Raw genomic sequence first — 20,783 nt, forward strand, 5'->3', positions numbered from 1 at the left:
ATTATACAAGGAATATAACTTAATACAATCAGGAAGGTGACTCAACGAACATGTTATGTTTTCATGGTCCTAAATATGTTTGCAAGGGGCCTATAATTTGAAAACACGCCAAAGGTAAACTTTATCCTCCATTGGCCAGATGCATTTTCTTTAAATGTAGGTTTCAATGCTTTGTTAATGAATGTAAATTTCAAGGGCAGAGATGTTTTAATGCAAAGTCTGTTTTCATTGTGAGACTGTATTGCTTTGTTTAGCAGATGTCTATCAGTGTTTGTGCTATAATATTTAAAATAAAAGTTTTAAATGAAATCCGAATAATTAATCATTGTAGAAGTAAAGCAAAACGCAGTGTGCACATTACAGTGTTTATGGTAAATAGGAAGAAATAGCCAAGTAATGCGAAACTGGAATGCCTGCGGAGGGCCCTATTTGACCATGATTTTGTGAGGGAGATGGGCAACAAACTCAAAGACAGCCCCAGGTGGCACAAACTCTAGCTACACCACTGGCCACAGGGTACGTCTCCCACTAATGTATCAGTGAATAGTGGTGATCTAGGGGCTGCTGTCCACTCGCAGGAGACTGAGATTGCTTGAGGGAGTGACAGCCTTATGTGATACCAATTGTATGCCTGCCCCTGAAAATCTTACAAAACAAGCAAGAGACATATTAGGAGATGTTGCAAAATCCCCTGATGGCTGCTTGTATGATGGCCATGCACATCAGTTACCTCTCACCCAGTAGGAAACAAAGGGGAAGATGTGTGCAAACAGTCAGAGGTTCAGCAACCCCCTCAAAACACACACTCACACACACACACACACACACACACACACACATATTTTAAATACGAGAATGTACGTAAGTGTGGATTGTGGAAGTCTTTATATCTAAGCTTCCTGGGAGCCAGCATATCAGTGAACAGTACATCCCAGTACAGCATCATCCTGACAGTTATGAAAGTTTTTTTTGTTCTGCCTTATTACTTACCCATCCAATACCCAATGTGCACTTCATTCTTTAAAGGGGTCATATGCAATTTGATGAATATAATTCCATGTCTAGTCATTTTTTAACTATTAACTGTCCATATAATGACTATTCCACTCCAGAAAGTTTCAGGAAGTACCCATCAAGCTAAATTTCCATTGCTTGAACTCTATTTAGATCTTGTAGGCTCTGATTATGTGCAGTGTGCTTAACAAGATCTGCATTGTCTGGCTATAGTTTGTCACCAGAGTCATCAATTAAATGTCCAGCAAAGTGTAACTGCTTGTGCTGGAGAATATTCTTTATAGAATACGCACAATGAAAGATGTTTCACATATTAGGCAAGAATCAGCCTCTGCACTGATTTTGAACTTCAGTGTAGTGACCCCAGTATGAATTTGAACTGTTAGCTTCATCTCAGTTCTGCCTGGTTTACTAACAGAATCAAAGAAATATGTTTTAATATGTTTCCAGTTTTCAGTAACTTAATTCAGTGGTTTGCTGAGATACATTCTTGCCCAGTGCACTGTTGTATGACATTGTATTATCTGCAGCCCTTAAGACAACAATACGTTTATGTATGCCATATTTTCCCACATTTGTGAAATTTCTTTTTGTTTCCATTTGTAGCTTTCTCTGTCTCTTAACCTCAGTATTTTAAAGTTACTGGCTTTGTGTGTGAACAGTTCTATTTGCCTTCCGTGAAAGGTTACTTGCTATAAACCTTTTGGACTGCCGATCTGTCTGAATTGTTATTGCCATTATGAGGCAGTGTATTAACGTGATGTCTAAATAGTGATTGTCAGTGTGAGGTTTTAAATTAACTGTAATTTGTCAGACTGTTTTTAGTCTAGAATGCCCATCCAATACTGTCAAGGATATTCTCTACTAATTTATTGTTATCATCACAAACCTCTGAAAGCTCATACAGGTCTGCATTAAAAAATGTTGACTTTTCAACAGGTCTTTGTACTCACTGATAAATGCAGACAGAATCATGCATTATATTTCACTACAAATAGAAATATTTGTCAATCTTCTGTTACATTAAGGTAAAGCTTGCTTTATCCCCCTCACTTTTAAATGTGAAGGATATAAAAATGATCTGTTGCCCACCCCATAGCATACATAGATTAGGCAACCAACTTTTTTTTTTTTTTTTGTCAAGCTTCATTAGAAATCTGTACCTCACAAAGTGAGTGCAGCTTCCATTCTAAGCATTTATTTGGCTTCTTAAAATATATTTCCACAAGCAGGGTGAATATTATTATTGTCTCTAGTCTACAGCTTTTCAGTAATTTAAACTCAGATTACTCACAGTACCATTTCTGCTGAGCCTGCATCTGCCATGGTTCCAGAATTATTCACACTTAACACAGAAGGTCAGCTTCCTGCTTATGAAATTTATCAAGCACAAATCCACCTGGTACAGTTGCTAACTGCATTCACTTCATGAACTATTACCATGCAGGTCTAATTAAGGAAGCAGACTGCCTCTGCGTTGCCACTAAATAGAATTTTCTACCCCATTCCCAGCTGCTGACATCATCATATTCATACTCATACACTACATCTTCATACTTCACAGTTTTCCTAGGGTCGATCTGACAGGAAAAGTATCAATCTTCACTCAGAACCCAGGAATCAGAAAATCCATACTGCCAGTGTTTTTCAGCACTCATTTCCTCCGATATCCTACACTCTCTGCCATCTTGATTAATGAAGAGGAAAGGCATTTGGGAGTTATGTATTTTCTAAAGCTGAATATCTTTCAGCTTTTCCTCATTAGGGGTTGCCATAGCAGATCACCGGTTTGCAGACTGATTTGTAGTGGAGTTTTACACTGTCAAGTTGCCAGCCTATCACCCAACATTCACAGAAGGCACATGCACACACACCTACCTGCATGTCTTTAAAACACACTCAACTGCAGGGAGGACATGCAGACTCCACACAGAAGGTGCTCCAGCCAAGAATCAAACCAAAGAACCTCTTGCTTTGAGGCAACAATGCTAACCACTTCACCACCATGGCATTGCTTAAGCTGAATCATACATGACAATTCAAAAGGGCTTTGAAAAGATCAACAGAGTACTGGGGAACCTGGCAGACTAACATAGTGACTTGTAAAGATAATGAAGTCTTCTGCCTTTTGTACACAGAAGAATTAAAAACATCTTCCAGGATATTAGGTTTAGTGCTAGTGGCAGTACAGAGAGAAAGATGTGATGATGTACCACAAAGATGTACAAATATTGTGAGTGGAATGAGGGACAAGGATATCAAGAAAGAGCTTGAGAGCTTGTTATGTACAAACTTGAAGAGGAAAGGGCAGAGCTGAGATGATTTAGGCAGAATGAACTCTAAAGTCCAAGAAAGATGTACTGAAAGAAGGGTAGGGGAGATGGAAGGGGAAACTAGGCAGTATATGTGAGGCCCAAACAGTAACCATTTGAAATGTCGGGATCCATGAGTCCCGAAATATGAAGACTGAATGGCTGAAAGAACGGACTTACATATGCAAAGTCTGAGATACCATTTCTCAGAATATTCCCTTTGCTCCCAGGTATGGCAGTCTTGGAATTAGTATAATGTATATAAGTTTTAGGGGGGTGGTGGGCTTGCCCACCCCACATGGGGGGGGTGCAGGGGGCTTGCCCCATTGCAAAAAGAAGTTTAAAGTAGAAGACTGATTTTCAAAATGTACTCTTCTCCTGTGTTTTCGGTCTTTTTTTTTTTTTTCTGCGTGTTGACACTTGGCCTTTTAAGTGCCAACATTTCAATAGACAACCATTCAAAACAGAAAATACTAAAAATAATTCACCAAGATATATAATCTAACTCTAAGACTTAGGCTGTAATACAGGATGTAATTCTAAAGTCTACATCAACAGAGCAGCTTGTCTAAGCCTTAGACAGATGGAAAAAGAGCTGGGTAGAGGTGAAGAAATGTAGTGGCACAGGAACATTGTATTGTAACCCTGTGGTGCAGTAGGCCATATATGTTATTCCATCTGCACATTTCTAGAAGGTGATGCAAGATGGTAGCCAAATGTATCACAGATCTTCTGCTTTTTAGTGTATGTAAACCCAGCATGCAGGAAGATGTCTGGTCATATAAAGGCATACTTAGTGAAGACAGACTTGTGAAGATTAATGCTGCAATTTTGTGAATTTCCTCCCTCCTGTAATCATCTTTGAGTAAGATAAGTCATACAAAGGATATTGGGGCGCATCCTTATGATGGGGAGACAAGAACTTGTGCAGTACACAGAAATGTATCTATAAAAATGTTGTTCTTTGTATCTTCTGCTTTACTACCTTTACTGTGCTCCTATTCAATGAATGCCTGGTCACATAATTTCATATCATCTTATTAGTACAAATGTGATACAGAGAGGTAAAGAGAATGAACATTTTCCTTTCGACTGAAAAAATAAACATGAAGAATGATACATTTTTGAAAGATACATTCTGCAGCCATTTTGCAGTTTGAAAAATATTTTTGCTAGTCATCAGGTAATAGCATCACTCTGATTGTCAGTATCGCACTAACTTTTGTCTTCTGAATGCGTAATAATAAAATAAGCAGGATAAATTCCGCAGTTTCGCATTAACTGTGTAAAACATATAACGCAGTAAAACTCCCTGCTCTATGACATTTCTCATTGATTGTTTGTTTGTGTCTTTCGGCTTTTCCCGGTTAGGGGTCATCATAGCAGTTGTAAATATTGTATATAGTTGGGGGTTAACTAAAGGTCAAAAATCTTTATATCAAGTCATACTACTACTTTTTTTAAATGCAACACAATCAACAGTATTGTTGCTTATGTGCCATTTCCTTATTTATTGTAGCCTCGCTGGTAAATTATCTACATGGTCTTATGCCGAATATGGTTGTATTCTTTGTTTGCATGTACCCAATTTGTACATTGGACTGTTGTAAATTTGTTGGTGAATTATCTCTAAAATAAATAAAACAGATTTCGGAAAAAAAAACATAATGATATTAATATAGACATGCCAGAATTACACAAATAGAAAGCTAATTGATCAAGGAGAAGCAGAGAGACATTTATCTTGTTTTGTTGTTTTTATTTCCATGGTTTTTAGTTGATCTCAGCTGGGTGTCTTTTTAACTGGAATATATACTGTCATTACTCTAACACAATTCTGCTGCATACAACTTTTGTAAAACAAATAAATAATAGACACCGTCAAGGTTAATCTGGCATTTTGTCAGCAGCAGTTGTCAAAAGAGTCAGTCTAAGATATTTGTCGACTATGAATTTGATGTATATATTGTATATTACCTAATTTGTTTCTTTCAAGGAATCCAATAGTTACAGTAGTATTGCATTTCATTTGACAATAAGTCCAAAAAGGAGTTCAATGAGCCAAACAGGAGAGCCAGGGAATAATATCCACTCGATTTATTGAACAAAAACACCAACAGATATCAATAGATATTAACACTTTTAAAACACAGCAGAAACACGTGTTTTCATAGGTTCATAGGTTCATACTAGGCTATCTGCCCTAGGGCATTTATAAGCCTAGCCAGAGTGTGTGTGGCTTTCACCACCCCTTAGGATGAGAATACTATACCCATTAGTTTGCTGTGCCTCTGTCCAGCAGTGACACAGAGATGATTCCTGTGGTAAACCTACGATCTCCCATCCACTCGTCAAGATTTCTCTTGAACAGAGTCAGTGAGGGGCTCTGCCTCACATGGACTGGGATTCTGTTCCATAGTGTAGGGAGTCTCTGGGTGATGAATCTGTCCCTCCAGCACGTCCTATTTATATCCGTGTTGAGGTTTAAGTCTCTTGCTCTCGTGGCTCTGGTGGATTTGGATTTTTTGAGGTGGAGCATGTCCATTAATTCCGGGTTGGACATGGCCTTGTATGTCAGGCACAGATCACCTCTGAGCAGACGGTATGCGACTGAATAGAGCTGGAGTTTCTTCAGTCGGGCAGCGTATGACATATGTTTGAGCCCCTTTATCCTTTTGGTGAGGAACTTTTGGGGTCTTTCCATCTGCTGCAGATGTCGGGTAAGGTACATTCCGAATGGGGCGTTGTACTCAATCATTGGTCTGATAAGTGAAGAGTGCAGGGGTACAATGACCTCTCCTGATCTGGATGTGAATCCCTTCATGATCGGGTGGGCAATGTAGAAGGTCTTCCTAACCACTTTGGCAATGTGAGTGTCAAATGAGAGGTTACTGTCAACTTGGGTCCCCAGGTCCCTGATAACTTCTTCCGTGTTTAATGGATTACCACCTATGTGGTAATTAGGGGTTACCTTGTTTTTCCCAAAGGGTATGACTATACATTTTTTGGCATTTAGCTTAAGGCCATGGCTCTGGCACCAGTTATCCATTTCTATGAGACCTCTCTGGAGGATGTTTGTGTCTGATGGAGTGTCAATTATGGTGCCCAGTTTGCAGTCATCTGCAAATTTTGTCAGCCACAATCCCCCTATGTTTGCCTGCACTTCAGAAAAATAAATGCCGAACAAGAGGGGGCCCAGGACTGAGCCCTGTGGGACACCGCTCGTGACCGGCTTAGAGTCTGACATGGCACCAGCAACTCTAACCCTGTGGGTTCTGTCCTTGAGCCAGTTTGCAACCCATCTTGTGACATATGGGTTTACATCTAAGCTGGTGAGCTTTTCTAGGATGCCCGAGTGGGGTATTGTGTTGAACACTTTTGCTAGGTCAAGGTAGGCTGTGTGAACTGCCTTACCCTCATCAATGGCCTTAGTGACTGTTTCGAAAAAGTCAACCAAGTTCAAGAGGCAGGATCTGCCCTTGACAAAGCCAAATTGGGTAGGATCCAGTGTCTGTAGGTCCCCAATGTCTTTATTTATGAGTTCCATTATGATCCTCTCCATAGCTTTGCAGACAAGGCTCGTCAAGCTTATGGGGCAGTAATTTCCAGGGTCCGTAGAAGCACTGCCTTTGTGGAGTGGGACCACATTTGCCGTACGCCATTCTTTGGGTACGTATCCTGTAGTAAGGCTAAGATTAAACAGCAGCCTTATGTGTGGGTTTAGTTCCTCATTGAGTTCGTGTAGCACACAGCCGGGGACACCGTCCGGTTCCACTGATGCTGTGTTTTTGCTTTAGAGAGAGCAGCTCTCACCTGGGCATCTGAGATGTTTGGGAGGCTAGACTCTGGTGGGATAGATATTTCTCCTTTTGGGGGGGAGGGAGGGGAGAAATTTGCACTGAACCTGTCTGCCAGTATGTTGGCAATGTCTGTGGGTTCAGTGATTTTTGTATCATTTTGGACTAATTCTGAGCATATCTGGGAGTTTCCACCCACGTTTCTAACATAGCTAAAGAAGGCCTTATGATTGTCTTTTGTGTCATTAGCGATTTTTCTCTCAAAGTTGGCCTTGGATGATTTTATGAGTGATCGTAGTTTTTTGCTAGTAGTGATCAGAGATGCCTTCCCTTTTAGGGATTTTGCTCTGTCATGTAGTAGCTTTCTCCTCTTGTTGTAGAGTTTGTTTATGGCTGGGGTCCACCAGACCGGGTGCCTGCCTTTGGTGGAAAGGGTCTTGATTTTATTAGGGATTGCTTGATCCATACATTACTGGAGGTGCTCGTAGAAGGCATTTGTAAGGGTTTCAGCAACGTGGGTTGTGGTTTCCACTGGCTCGGGGGCCTTGAAGGATACCACTCCAGTCTTAAGAAGTGTGAAGTTTGCTTTTGAGAAGTTCTTCACTGTGGTCTTTTTTGCTGGGGTTGGGGGCGGGATGTGGATCTCCAGTGAGATTAATTTATGGTCTGATCTCACCAATGAGGGATATACTTCCGTGTGGAGCATTTTGTCCCCATGTTTGTGATGATCAGGTCTAGTATATTTTCTCCTCTTGTGGGAATGGTGACTAGTTGTTCCATAGCATTTGAGTTTATGAACTCCAGGAACCTTTGGGCTAGGGTGTTGGGGCTTGAGTAATGTTCCCAGTCTATGTTTGGGTAGTTGAAGTCACCCAATATGATGGTGTTTGGAGAGACATTCATACTCTCCAGTGTCTTCAGGAAGGCTGTGTGGGTTTCCTGAGTTTGAGAGGGTGGTCTGTAGCATGCTACAAGCTGTAGGGCAGTTTTACCTATGGTTAATTGCACCTGGATGGTCTCCGATGCTTCGTGCGTTGCCACTAACCTGGAGGTGTGGGTATCCTTTATGAATATGGATACTCCCCCTCCTTTTGTGGTTCAGTCCGGATTTTGGGGCCGGAACGCATGATATGAGGTATAACCTGATAGTGCTGGGGTGCTCTCAGGAGCCTTGAACCAGGTTTCAGTCACAGCACAAGACATCGATGTTCTCCATACTGAGGAGGGCTTCGAGGGCGTGCATCTTGAGGTTTAGACTTCTGGCATTGACCAGTATTACCCTTAGTTTTTCTCCATTTTTTGTTTTCTAGGGCGGTAGGTTTGTCATTTGAGCCTTGCCTAAAAAAGGCACTATGGGGGTGGCAAGAGCCTTTGCCAATATCCGGAAGCCCAGGGGTGACAGGTGCAAGCTGTCCCTTGCGAAGCAGCGTGGCTTGTTAAGCATGTCATCCCAGGCAGACAGACATTGGATCCCTCAACATCCTCAACATTCGGACTTCATCAGATACATAAGAATTAAAACATTAATCCCTTATATATCCAAATTAAAATCAATTAACCAATAGAATATTAACTCAGCATTTAAATGGGCTAACCGACATTCTCTCTGGGCTCATAAATATGCATGATTTAATATTAATTATATTACCATGCTTATAAGATACTTATCAACTCAATAATATTATTTAAAACATGAATTCATATATTTCCATATAATTATAAAAAATAAATACTTAAAAACATTTAATAACAATAATATAAATATATAAATACGAGTAAATAGAAATTACATATAAAATCCAATAGTAACTAGCTCCCTCTACTGACAGAATTCATAATTACTATTAAATTCTGCTAGCTCTTAATATTAATAATGGCAAAATTGTTAAAAAATCATTAAGACCTGTTTTTTTCTCCACATCTAGGGTAACTTGCCACCATAACTCTTTACTTTCTAAAATTTCCTCCCAGGGACCCCCTCTAATATCCTGTCTAATTTGTTCTAATACAAAAATATAAAAATTATATCCTACACAAACTCTGGAATGTTTATAAAGTGCATTAGTGTCTTTTGCTTTTGAAATATCATAAATATGTTCATATATTCTTTTTCTTAATGTTCTCTCCATTTTCCTTGTGTTTGACTTGTCTGGAACTATTTTGTCCCTACCTAAGATTGAAATGTATAGTCCTCAGCTATATTGCTGAATTTGTAACTGTCACAAGTCTAAGTGATCAGAAGTTACCTCACATCATTATTTATGCATTTATTGTTATGCTTGCTAGTGTTTTCATACTATCTGAGATGGACTATCTCAAAGTTATTTCTTATAATTATATTCATTGGCAATGAATCATAAACCTCACAACTGCAAGAGAAGCAAAATAAAACACATTTCTTTCCTCTCAGTCTCTAAATTATTTTGTTTGGTTTTGATATGATCAGAAGTTGTTTATTTGTGGACTGTAGAGTTCTAGAGGGGGTATAGAGTTGAAGGGTTGACAGCAGAGCAGGGCATTTCTCTGGGTAATATACTAGGTTGTGAGGAGTTCTAGAGGGGGTATAGAGTTAAAGGGTTGACAGCAGAGCAGGGCATTTCTCTGGGTAATATACTAGGTTGTGAGGAGTTCTAGAGGGGGTATAGAGTTGAAGGGTTGACAGCAGAGCAGAGCATTTCTCTGGGTAATATACTAGGTTGTGAGGAGTTCTAGAGGGGGTATAGAGTTGAAGGGTTGACAGCAGAGCAGGGCATTTCTCTGGGTAATATACTAGGTTGTGAGGAGTTCTAGAGGGGGTATAGAGTTGAAGGGTTGACAGCAAAGCAGGGCATTTCTTTGGGTAATATAATAGGTTGTAAGCCACAGTTAATTTGGTGTAACTGAGGTATTTGGAGAATTCATACCATTTAAAGATTTTGACATCTTGGCAATGATGAGTACTGTGTTTGCAAGATGGAGGCAAATTTTGCTATTTTCTTAATAGCAGCATTGTAGTTTATTAAAGAGGGAGGAGTGAAGGTTTGTGAAGATCGGAGTACTGCAAAAGAAGGAGAGAAGTAGTAAAGACTTGGCCAGCTTAATTTTTGTGGGACCATCCATGTATTTTTGTTGCCTGTAGAGTTTATCTAATTTAAAGTGAGTTATTTTTATAGTATTAAGAATGCCTTGTGCATAGGAGTTATACCAAGTAGTTTTGCAGAATGAATAACCTGAATTTCTATTTTATCTTGGGAGTAAATTTTAAAGACTTGTGGGGTTGGTTTGGTGGAGATAATAAGTAGTTTAGTTTTTCTGGCATTGAGAAGTGGCCAGGTTTCTATGGATTTGAATGCTTTCTTGATTACTTTTAGGAGGTCTTGAAAGTTTTTGGAGGAGGATATGATTATTGAGTTGTCCGCATATTGGACAAGTATGGTTTGAGGGGACACTAGATGTAATTTGTCTATGAAAATATTAAAGAGCAGGTGTCTTAGTATGGACCCTTAGGGTACTCCTATTTTATTTATCAAATAGGTAGATTGTTTGCTCTGCCATTTCACTGATTGTTGCCAGTTGTGTAAGTACTTAGCAAACCAGGACAGTCTATGTAGGGAGCAGCCTATTTCTGATAGCTGTTGAAGTAGGTTGGTATGTGACACTGTGTCAAATGCCTTGGATAAGTCCAACAGGACTAATGAAGTTATTAGACCTGCATCTAAAGCCTTGTTCATGGTGTCTGTGAAGGATAGGAGAGCAGTAGTGGTGCTATGGAATGGGTGAAAACCATGTTGTGTTGGGGCGAGAAGGTTGTTGTCTACAACTTGGTTGAGTAGTTGACTATTCTAATATTTTGGAGAGAGGAGAAAGAATAGAGATCAGTCTATAGTTAGTAAGGTCATTTGTATTACCATATTTATGGAGTGGAATTATAATGGAATTTTTCCAGATTTGTGGGGTGGTTCCTTCAGAGATGGATCGGTTTATTAGAATACTGATCGGATATGCTATTGCATCAACAGCGATTTTCAAGTATTCTGGGGGGGGGGGGGTTGTCAGGAGATAGAGAGCAGGGTTTCAGTTTTTTTTTTAAGTTTTACAGTTGGAGAGGTAGAAACAGGTTTTAGAGAGAACCTGTGGGTTTCTGGTATTGTTTTAGTGGTAGTTTCATCGGATGCAAGATGATTGGAAGAAGTTTGCATGGTTGCTTGCCTGACATTTGTATTATTGGTGGTGTATGGATTTGAGTTTATAGGGGGTTCAGGAATGAGTTTAAGGATGGTATCAGTAAAGTGGGAGTTGAAAGTGTGGGCTGTATGTTGCAGGGTCATGTCAGGGTATGGAGTTGGAATTTGAGTGGTTCAGAGATTGAGGAGAGAGAATAAAGATTTCCAAAAATTCTTGGAGCTGTTTTTATGGGTGGATAGTTATTTTAATTTTTTTTTTTTTGTCATTGATGACTAGTTGTTTGGCTTGGTTCCTGAGTTGTTTAAAGTTAGATTCATTTGTCAGTGACTTGCTACTGCACCAGACTTACCAGTGTCTATCCCTATCTAAACGTAGTAGCTTTGCAGGTTTAGTTAGCCATGGAGCATGGCTAATTTTGATTATTTTTGTTCGTGTAAATGCATGAGAGTTAAGGGTATCTAAAAATTTTTGTTAAAATACTTAACAGCTTCATCTATTTGAAGAAAATGTAGAGAGCTCTAGTTATGGACTTTTAGACTGGAGTAAAATGTTGATGGGTTGAACTTAGTGAGGTTTCTGGTTGGTTTTTAGCTATGGGGTTTTAGTACCTGAGTTTGGGTTCTATATGTGAAAGCAAGAAGATGATTACTCAGGTAATTGGGAAGGGAGCCTGATTTAATGAATTTGTGTGGATGTGATACAAGGATGCAGTCAAGGGTTGTTTCATGTTGTTTATTTTGCACTCTGGTGGGGGCATGTTTATAGGTTCATAGGTTTATAGGTGTTTAGTAGGCTAATGAACTCAAGGGCCTTTTTAAGCCTAGCCATGCATCCCAAATCTCTGACAAGTTCTGATACCCATGATAAGTGTAAGCATGGGCCTGGGAGATGAACCATTTACAGGTTACCTCTGCCAATTAGAGACATAGGTGCCAAACCAGGGATGAATTTCTGTTTTCCCATCCATTTGTCCAAGTTGCACTTGAACTGGGTTTGGGAGGAACTCTGCTTCACATGGATGGGGAGCCTGTTCCATAGATAGGATAGTCTCTAGAATACATACCTATCTCTCTAGCAGGTCCTATTTATATCACAGGCAAGGTTTATGTCTTAAGAATGGGTAATTCTGGTGCTGTTTGTTTCATGGATATGCAGGAGGTCCATCAGAGTGGAGTCTAACAATGCCCTGTATGCCAGTGTATGCCAGGTATTGATCTCCCCTCAAAAACCTGTAGGAGACAGAATACTGGGATAGGGCCTTGAGGTGGTCTACATAGGACATATTACTTATGTCCTGTATTTTTTTAGTGAGAAATCTCTGTGGATGTTAAAATTGCTGGATATGCCTTGTTAGGTACATACCAAAGGGGCATCGTACTCAATGATAGGTCTGATGAATGCTGAATATAGTGGAACAATGACTTCCTTGGACTTAGATGCCATACCTTTGTTTATAAGTTGCATAACATAGAATGATTTCCTCACCACTGTAGACACATGATGATCAAAGGCTAGATTACTATCTATGTGTGTCCGTAAGTCCCTGACTAATGGGTCAACTCTAAGGGGTGTATTGTCAGTATGATAGTTACCAGGGATGGATGACTTCCCAAAGGAAACTATTATGCATTTCTTGGCTTTTAGATTTAGCCCATGGCTCTCACACCAGCTGTTTGTCTGTGTCAGCCCCTCTTGGAGAACATTTGTGTCAGTGTGAGATTCAATGACAGCTCCTAATTTGCAATCATCTGCAAATTTAGTCAACCAGAGACCACTGACTTTGGCCTTGACTTCTGAGAAGTAAATGCCAAAAAGGAGCGGTCCAAGAAATAATCCATATGGGACTCCACTTGTAACTGGCCTCTTTGTAGAGGTGGACTCCCCATTTCTAACTTCCTGGGTCCTGTCTGTGAGCCAGTTGGCTATCCACCGGGTGACATATGGGTTTGTATCTAACCTCTTGAGTTTGTCAACAATGCCTGAGTGGGGTATTGTGTCAAATGCTTTGGTCAGGTCAAGGTAGGCAGTGTGAATGATTTTGCCCTCATCCATTGCTCTGGTGACCTTCTCAAAGAAGTCCACCAGGTTGAGTAGGCATGATCTTCCCGTGACAAATCAAAACTGGGTTGGGTCCATTGTCTGGAGGTTTAGTATATCTCTATTGATCACTTCTATGATAATTCTTTCCACGACTTTACATATAAGACTAGTGAGACTTATGGGTCTGTAGTTTCCAAGGTCTGTAGATGGCCCACCTTTGTGCATAGAGAGGACCGTTGCTTTTCCCCATTCATGTGGCACAAAGCCTGTTTGGAAGATACAGTTAAATAGTAATTCCAGATGCCCTGATAGATCATGTTTCATGCTATTTAGAAGGCATCCTGGGATATTGTCTGTGCCCATTGATGCAGTGTTCTTGGTCTTAGAAAGAGCATTAAGGACCTCTTCCCTAGTGATAGTAGGGAGAGTTATATCTGATGATATTTCCTGAAAGAAGGTTGAGGGGAGAAAGGAGTAAAGTTGATGCTGAATTTATCAGCCAGGAGGTTTGCAATATCTTCTGGCTCAGTATAAGTGGCTCCATTTACAATGCGCTCTGTACACAATTGTGTATTGCCTTTGAGGTTGCAGACATAGGTAAAGAATGCTTTGTGGTTTTCCTTGGCCTGGGAGGTCAAACTTACCTCAGATTTGACTTTGGTAGACTTCATTTGTCCTCAGAGTTGTTGGTTTAGTTTGAGGAGAGTGCTTTTATCCTGCTGGGTGCTGGACCTCCTAATATTTGCCATGATTTTCCTCCTTTTATACAGCTGATTGATTTTGTGATTCCACCAAGGTGCCTTGTTTTTTGAGGTAGTTCTGTAGTTCTTCCTGGTGGGTACAGCTGCCTCTCTGCAGCTATTAACATGCTTGTTCAGGGTTTCTGTGAACAGTTCTGCTTAGGCAACAGTGTTCTCGGCGTTTATGGGGGCTTGAAAGTTTAACAGGTTCTCACTTAATAGCAGGAGGTTAGCCTTAGAATAGTTCTTGAATATTCCAGGTTTAGCTGGGGGTCCAGGTTTTATTTTTACTTCAACTTCAAAGGAGACCATTTTGTGGTCCGACCTTAGCAGGGAAGGCATTACAGTAAGGGGTGTGCAGCAGCATAGGCGCTAGAAGCTGTTGAAGACAGGGTGGGCAGAGGGTGAGAGGGGCACTTAGTGATCTAAAAAGGGCAATTTTTGTAACTATTTACTACCACAACATAGGTTCACTTGGAGGACATTTTAAGCTTAGCCAATTCCCTTTTGGTGCTTGAATTAACATTTTCTGATTGGTCCTACCTATCCCATGGGCCATGGCTGATAATTGTATATTAGCCCTAGTGGGAATAACTCCGATCATACTATAGATAATTTGAGAGGACCCATGTAAGCGATGCAGCATTTAGGAACTGTCTCTATCCATTAGTGGCATGAGGGGAAATCCTGGAGTACATTTTCTATTACCCATCCTTAGATCCAATTTACATTTGAATATGGACGGATGAGCTTTGTTTTATTTTTATGGATTGTCATGATATCTAGACATTTAAATCTAATCGCATAAAAAATATAGAACTACACCACTATATTAACTACATTTATGTTTAAAATAAAGAGTCTATATGATTCTTCAGTAATGTTTTACCTTTTATAAAAAGGTGTCTGAACATGACAAACATATGCAGTTTGTATTTAACACAGATAACAATTTTCTCATATATTTAAATAAAATTAAAGAACCAGTTCAGTTGGCAACTCATTTTTTTTATATACAAACTACTCTTTAGTAGTCACTGCTAAAGCAAATGCAATTTATTTTAGCAACAATTAGACATCAGATTACAATGGTGACAAGTTCAGGTCATCACCAATGGCCTTCTTCTTCAGGTTCAACTCAGTAATGTACTGAAATCTTATTAATGTCCTATAGAAGGTATTTAAGGTGCATGCTGCAATTATAGCTAGGTAGTTAATGTCCAGGTTCCACTGGATGCAAACACTGTATAGTGTCTAATACATTTTTTTTTTCAAATAATAGGAACCATTTGTGAAATGGTTTGAGTCCATTATAATCTATTTTCTTAATGGCATAGATCATGTGACTGGATAGCAGTTTTGTCAAGTTAGATGGTGATTTGAAATATGTGGACATATTCTGAGAGCTTAGAAGTGTCTTTGGAATAACTGGAAAATGAATGAATGTTAACTACCTGGTATGAGCAGCATATTTTGCATAACAAATGGAGTAGATAATTACTGCAAATTATATCCAATTTCTGTGTTTAAGCTAGAGTGCAAATGCATTATCTTTCTGTTTCATACCTGAGTTCACACTCTTGCTTAATCATATACAGGCACAGACACATTCACAAATATATACACAAGCAAGCACAAACACACACACACGCGCACACATACACACACGCGCACACATACACACACACACACACACAGACACACACACACACAGACACACACACACACAGACACACACACACACACGCACACGCACACACGCGCACACATACACACATGCACACACGCACACACATACACACATGCACACATGCACACACACACACACACACACACACACACACACACACACACACACACTAAAGCATATATAAACAAACTTACCCTTCCTAAAGCATATAAAAACAAATGGAGCACTTCTCCTTACCATGGCAGCAGACTCCAGCAATGATGTGATCGGGAATATTTTATTTTCTGTGCACTTTTCATAGGTTCATAGGTGTGTACTAGACTAATGACCCTGGAGCCTTTACAGGCCTAGCCTGTAGAAATGCCCTGGGATCGTGCCACCCGACATTAGTTGCCAGGGCCTCTATCAAGTAGAGCCACTGGGGTGACTCACAGGGTGAACTTTCTATTACCCATCCACTCATCAAGATTTCTCTTGAAGAGAGACAGTGAGGTGCTCTGTTTGACATGTATAGGAAGCCTATTCCAGAGCATGGGCAGTCTCTGGGTGAGGAACCTGTCCCTCCAGTATGTTCTGTTGATTGTGGTAATAAGGTCGAGGTCTCTGGAGTGTGTGGTGCTGAGGGATTGGGATTTCTTTAGATGTAGCATTTCTAACAGAGCTGGGTCAGACAGGGCTTTGTAAGTCAAGCAGAGATCACCTCTAAGTACGCAATATGAGACAGAGAATAGCTGGAGTCATGAGTCTGTCCATGTAGGACATGTGTTTAATGCCTAGGATCCTCTTCATGAGGTACTTCTGTGGCCTCTCCAGCTGTTGCAGGTGTCTAGTGAGGTACATGCCAAATGGGACATTATACTCTATGATTGGTCTAATGAGGGAAGAGTAGAGAGAGACTATGACCTCTTTCTTCCTGGATGCAAAACCCTTGACAATGACATGTGCCACATGGGACTTTCTGACCACAGTAGCAATGTGGTGGTCGAAGGAGAAGTTGCTGTCATCCTGCATCCCCAGATCTCTTATAATGCCCTCAGTGTTCAGTGAGCTCCCACTGATGTGGTAATCAGTGGTAACTGAGTTTTTCCAAAGGGGATGATGGCACATTTTTTGGCATCAAGCTGAAGACCATGGTTTCGCACCAGTTACTGGTCTCAGTTAGGCCTTTCTGTAGGATGTCTGCAACACTTGGGGAGTTAATAATGGCTCCCAGCTTGCAGTCATCTGCAACCTTGGTCAGCCAGAGTCCCTTTGTGTTGGCCTAGACTTCTGAGAAGTAGATGCTGAACAGGAGAGGACCCAGGACCAATCCCTGTGGGACTCCACATGTGACTGGTTGGCAATCTGACTTGGAGTCAACCACTTTCACACTGTTTGTTCTGTGAGCCAATTTGCAACCTAACTAGTGATATAGGGGGTGATGCCTAGTTTCGTGAGTTTATCAATAATTTCTGAGTGAGGAATGGTATCAAAGGCCTGGGCCAGATCAAGGTAGGCTGTATGCACTGCCTTACCTTCATCCACAGCCCTGGTGACTGACTCAAACAAATCTACCAGGTTGAGCAGGCATGATCTCCCTTTCACAAAGCCAAATTGCATGGGGTCTAGAGTTTGGAGATTTCCTATATGCTTGTTTGTTAATCAGGCCCATGATGTTGTGCTTCATAGCTTTTCATGTCAGACTCATCAGGCTAAAGGGGTGATAATTCCCAGGCTCTGTAGTCGCCCGCCCCCCTTTATGGAAAGGAATGACTGTAGCAGTGTACCATTTGGTAGAGACAAAGCCTGAGGTGAGGCTGTGACTGAACAGGGCACACAGATGTGGTGCCAGTTCGTTTTATAGTTCATGTAGAACACAGCCAGGGATATTAGCGGGTCCCATGGAAGCTATATTCTTGGCTTTGGACAATGCAGCTTTAAACTGTGCTGCAGTAATGCTGGGTGCCTGGCATTCTTCCAGTGTTGTGATTAGTCCTTTGGGGGGGGGGGGGTTGGCATAGAATCTGTCGGCCAGTATGTTGGCAATATCTGTTGGCTCAGTACAGGAAGTACCATTGTGCAGTAACTCAGAGCAAATCTGGGGATTGCCGTGGAGGTTCTTGATATAACTATAGAAGGCTTTATGATTATTTTTAGTGTCCATTTACTACTGACATTGCACAGTACTGGAATTTGTTCTTTAGTTTCAACATAGTTAAAACAAAAAAGCTTTATGGTTATCCTTCATCTGGGTGGCTATGTTCATCTCCTGCCTATCTTTGGTTCACTTCTGTACTGGAGGCCTAACTTTTGGTGGGTTCTTTTGATGGCTTGTTGAAAGGGTAGCATACTTCTCAAGTGTACCTTATTATGAGGAATGTACCTAATTTGGAGTCTTAAAAAGTTCATGTTCCTCTAAGTTTCACATTGAAAGGGTCTGTCACACATTCACTGTTAGGTACTTTTTAACTGATATCCATGGTAAATAGAAAAAAAATTATATTAATTCATTAAAAGATCTCTTTATAAGTAAAACCAGCATATTTTAACCATCCTATGACCTTCCTAGTTGAAGTTGTTAGTAAGCCATTAGTAAGTGTTCCACATTTTGCCCATTTGTTCCACATTATGAGGGCTAGTGTTCCTCATTTTGGAGATGGAAGGTTGACAGCTATGAAGGGTTGAACAGACTCCATTCTCTCATCAATATCAACTCCAACTGCTGAAGTAATAGACAAAAGTGCTAAAGACTGAAAAGCAATAAAACACAGACTTTCCCCACATTTAGTGGTAAGGTCGAGTCATCAAATCAAAATGCAATGATGGAAGAAGGGGGGTCTTAGTTTGATTGCTGTGGACTGGTTACAGTGTTAGCACAGCAGATTGTATACTAAATAGCAGTAGCATGTTTTTCTGCTATTTGCAAATCATTTATAAACATGTTGCAGATGAGAGGATCCAATACTCTGCCTTGACAAACTCCCACAGATAAACAAATCAGGAATTTCTCAGCCCCCACCATATTAACAGGCCCAATGGCAAATCACGCATTCACTACATGCAGACATCTCATAACCAAACACTTTCTGTATATATAAAACATTTCATGTTATATGCACATTAGCGACTCGTTTGTTTAAAAAGCACAACAATTTTTACCTATTACTGACACTACAAAACTACTACACACATACATATCCGGTTTAAGGAATCTCCATGTCAGTTAGGTGCGCTACTACCATATCACTTGCAACTTATTTTATCAGTAACTTTTTGGATACAGATTGTAATTTGATCCCTGAGCATAGCTCACCTGGGTCAGTGCAGTACTCAATTTTTTATATATGGATTGCCACTTAATACCAAAGTTTAACCAGAGGATGATCTATCCAATCAGTGTTTTACCCTGGTAAACACATATTTTTTTTTTTTATTTTCCATTTATATACACAGTTGTCTATATTCCAATATAAACGTACAGCAAAGAATATATAAACAAAAAGGGAATAATTCAACAGCCAAACATAAGCAAAATAAACACTCCAATACAGTATTTTTTACGAGACAAATACTAACACACAGGGGATAAAGAACAAACAAAAGGGTGTAGAAACGTAGCATTTCAAACAAATGTAAGCAAAACTGAAACATGATTATGCAGGCTTTATAGGCAGAAACATGGAGCAATTAAAAAGGAAGTTCACAAATCGACATCTTCCTAGAAAAACACACACCACTAAATGCTCATTTCTGCAACACCGAGATAAACAATCCTAATCCGTAATGGCTAAAAATTCGATTTCCCTCGAATAACATTCAGCTTGGAATTTCCAAGATTAAAAACAAACTCTAAGAATGTATTTCATTAATAAATAACCACCCAAACCACACACCATTCCCAAAGAGGCATGGTCAGGGTTTTTTTTTTCCTTTTCAGTTAACCAAACCTACCTTTACAAATCTCAAAGTCTAAACAGAAATACGATAGAACCACATGGTGTTCCCTTGGGTATCAACTCTCAGCATAAACTACTATCACTAGGAGAAGATAGATTTATTTAGCACGATGATCTACTGTGATGCTCTGATTACAACTATCCCGCTTAAAAAACAGAGATCTTTAACCATTTAAACATTTACCTTTAGTCTGACTAAAATAGGATGCATCATGACTCTTTCGCAACATTTTTACACAATAAAGTCAATAAATAATAATCAGATTCACAGTCCGGTTAAACAATTTGAACATTATGCAGTGGTGAGGCAAGTACAACACTACTCAGTGCCACCTTTCAAACTTAGACTTCACTCAAAAATGTCAACTAAAGTAACCCCAAACCCTAAACTTACTGCCAAAAGGTGACAACAAAACTGGCCCTAATAAAACAGTATTTCAAGAGTCATCATACAAGAGCACTGCTTTCACCACTAACGAGCACAACATATCGAGTGTGACCAGGTAATGGTTTAGACCTTGCATATTTCCTTATACCAATGACAAGAACAAAAACGACGTAGTCTGTAAATCCCAACCAGCCAGGAAAAATACCCAACAAGACTGTTATATTAACAGGTCCAAAACTCCGATCTTGATTTTCCCACAGGGACAACCTGGTGCAGCAAGGCCAAAGTGCGCCGCAGCGCACTGTTGCTTTTCACACATAGTTATAATAAGCTAATCTGCGAAATGGGTACTCCTTAAAGAAAAACAGGTCTTGCAGCTGTAAAAGTGGTGGGGTGCTCCCTCCCCCTCGCTCTATGATTCCGGCACCTATATGCAGCAGTCTCCCATATTAGTGAGAACCAGATCCTAATAAGATCCTGATAAGTTGCGTTTATTTGTAGAGACTAATGCTCATCTTACAGATGTGCAAGTTTACAGAAACAATCAGGAAAGGCAGTAGGTACTTTGTGCTTACTTGTTTTGCAACCTTTCTTATTAAAATAAAATAAAGACCAGAATTTATAAGAGAAAGGATTTAGTAATAGTAGAAAAATGGCAGGGCTTTCAAATAGTTAAACAGCATACAAGGAGACTGCTGTTAGG

The sequence above is a fragment of the Protopterus annectens genome, chromosome 1.part1 (genome assembly GCF_019279795.1).
Source record: "Protopterus annectens isolate FY-2018-M chromosome 1.part1, PAN1.0, whole genome shotgun sequence".
Taxonomy (NCBI): domain Eukaryota; kingdom Metazoa; phylum Chordata; order Ceratodontiformes; family Protopteridae; genus Protopterus; species Protopterus annectens.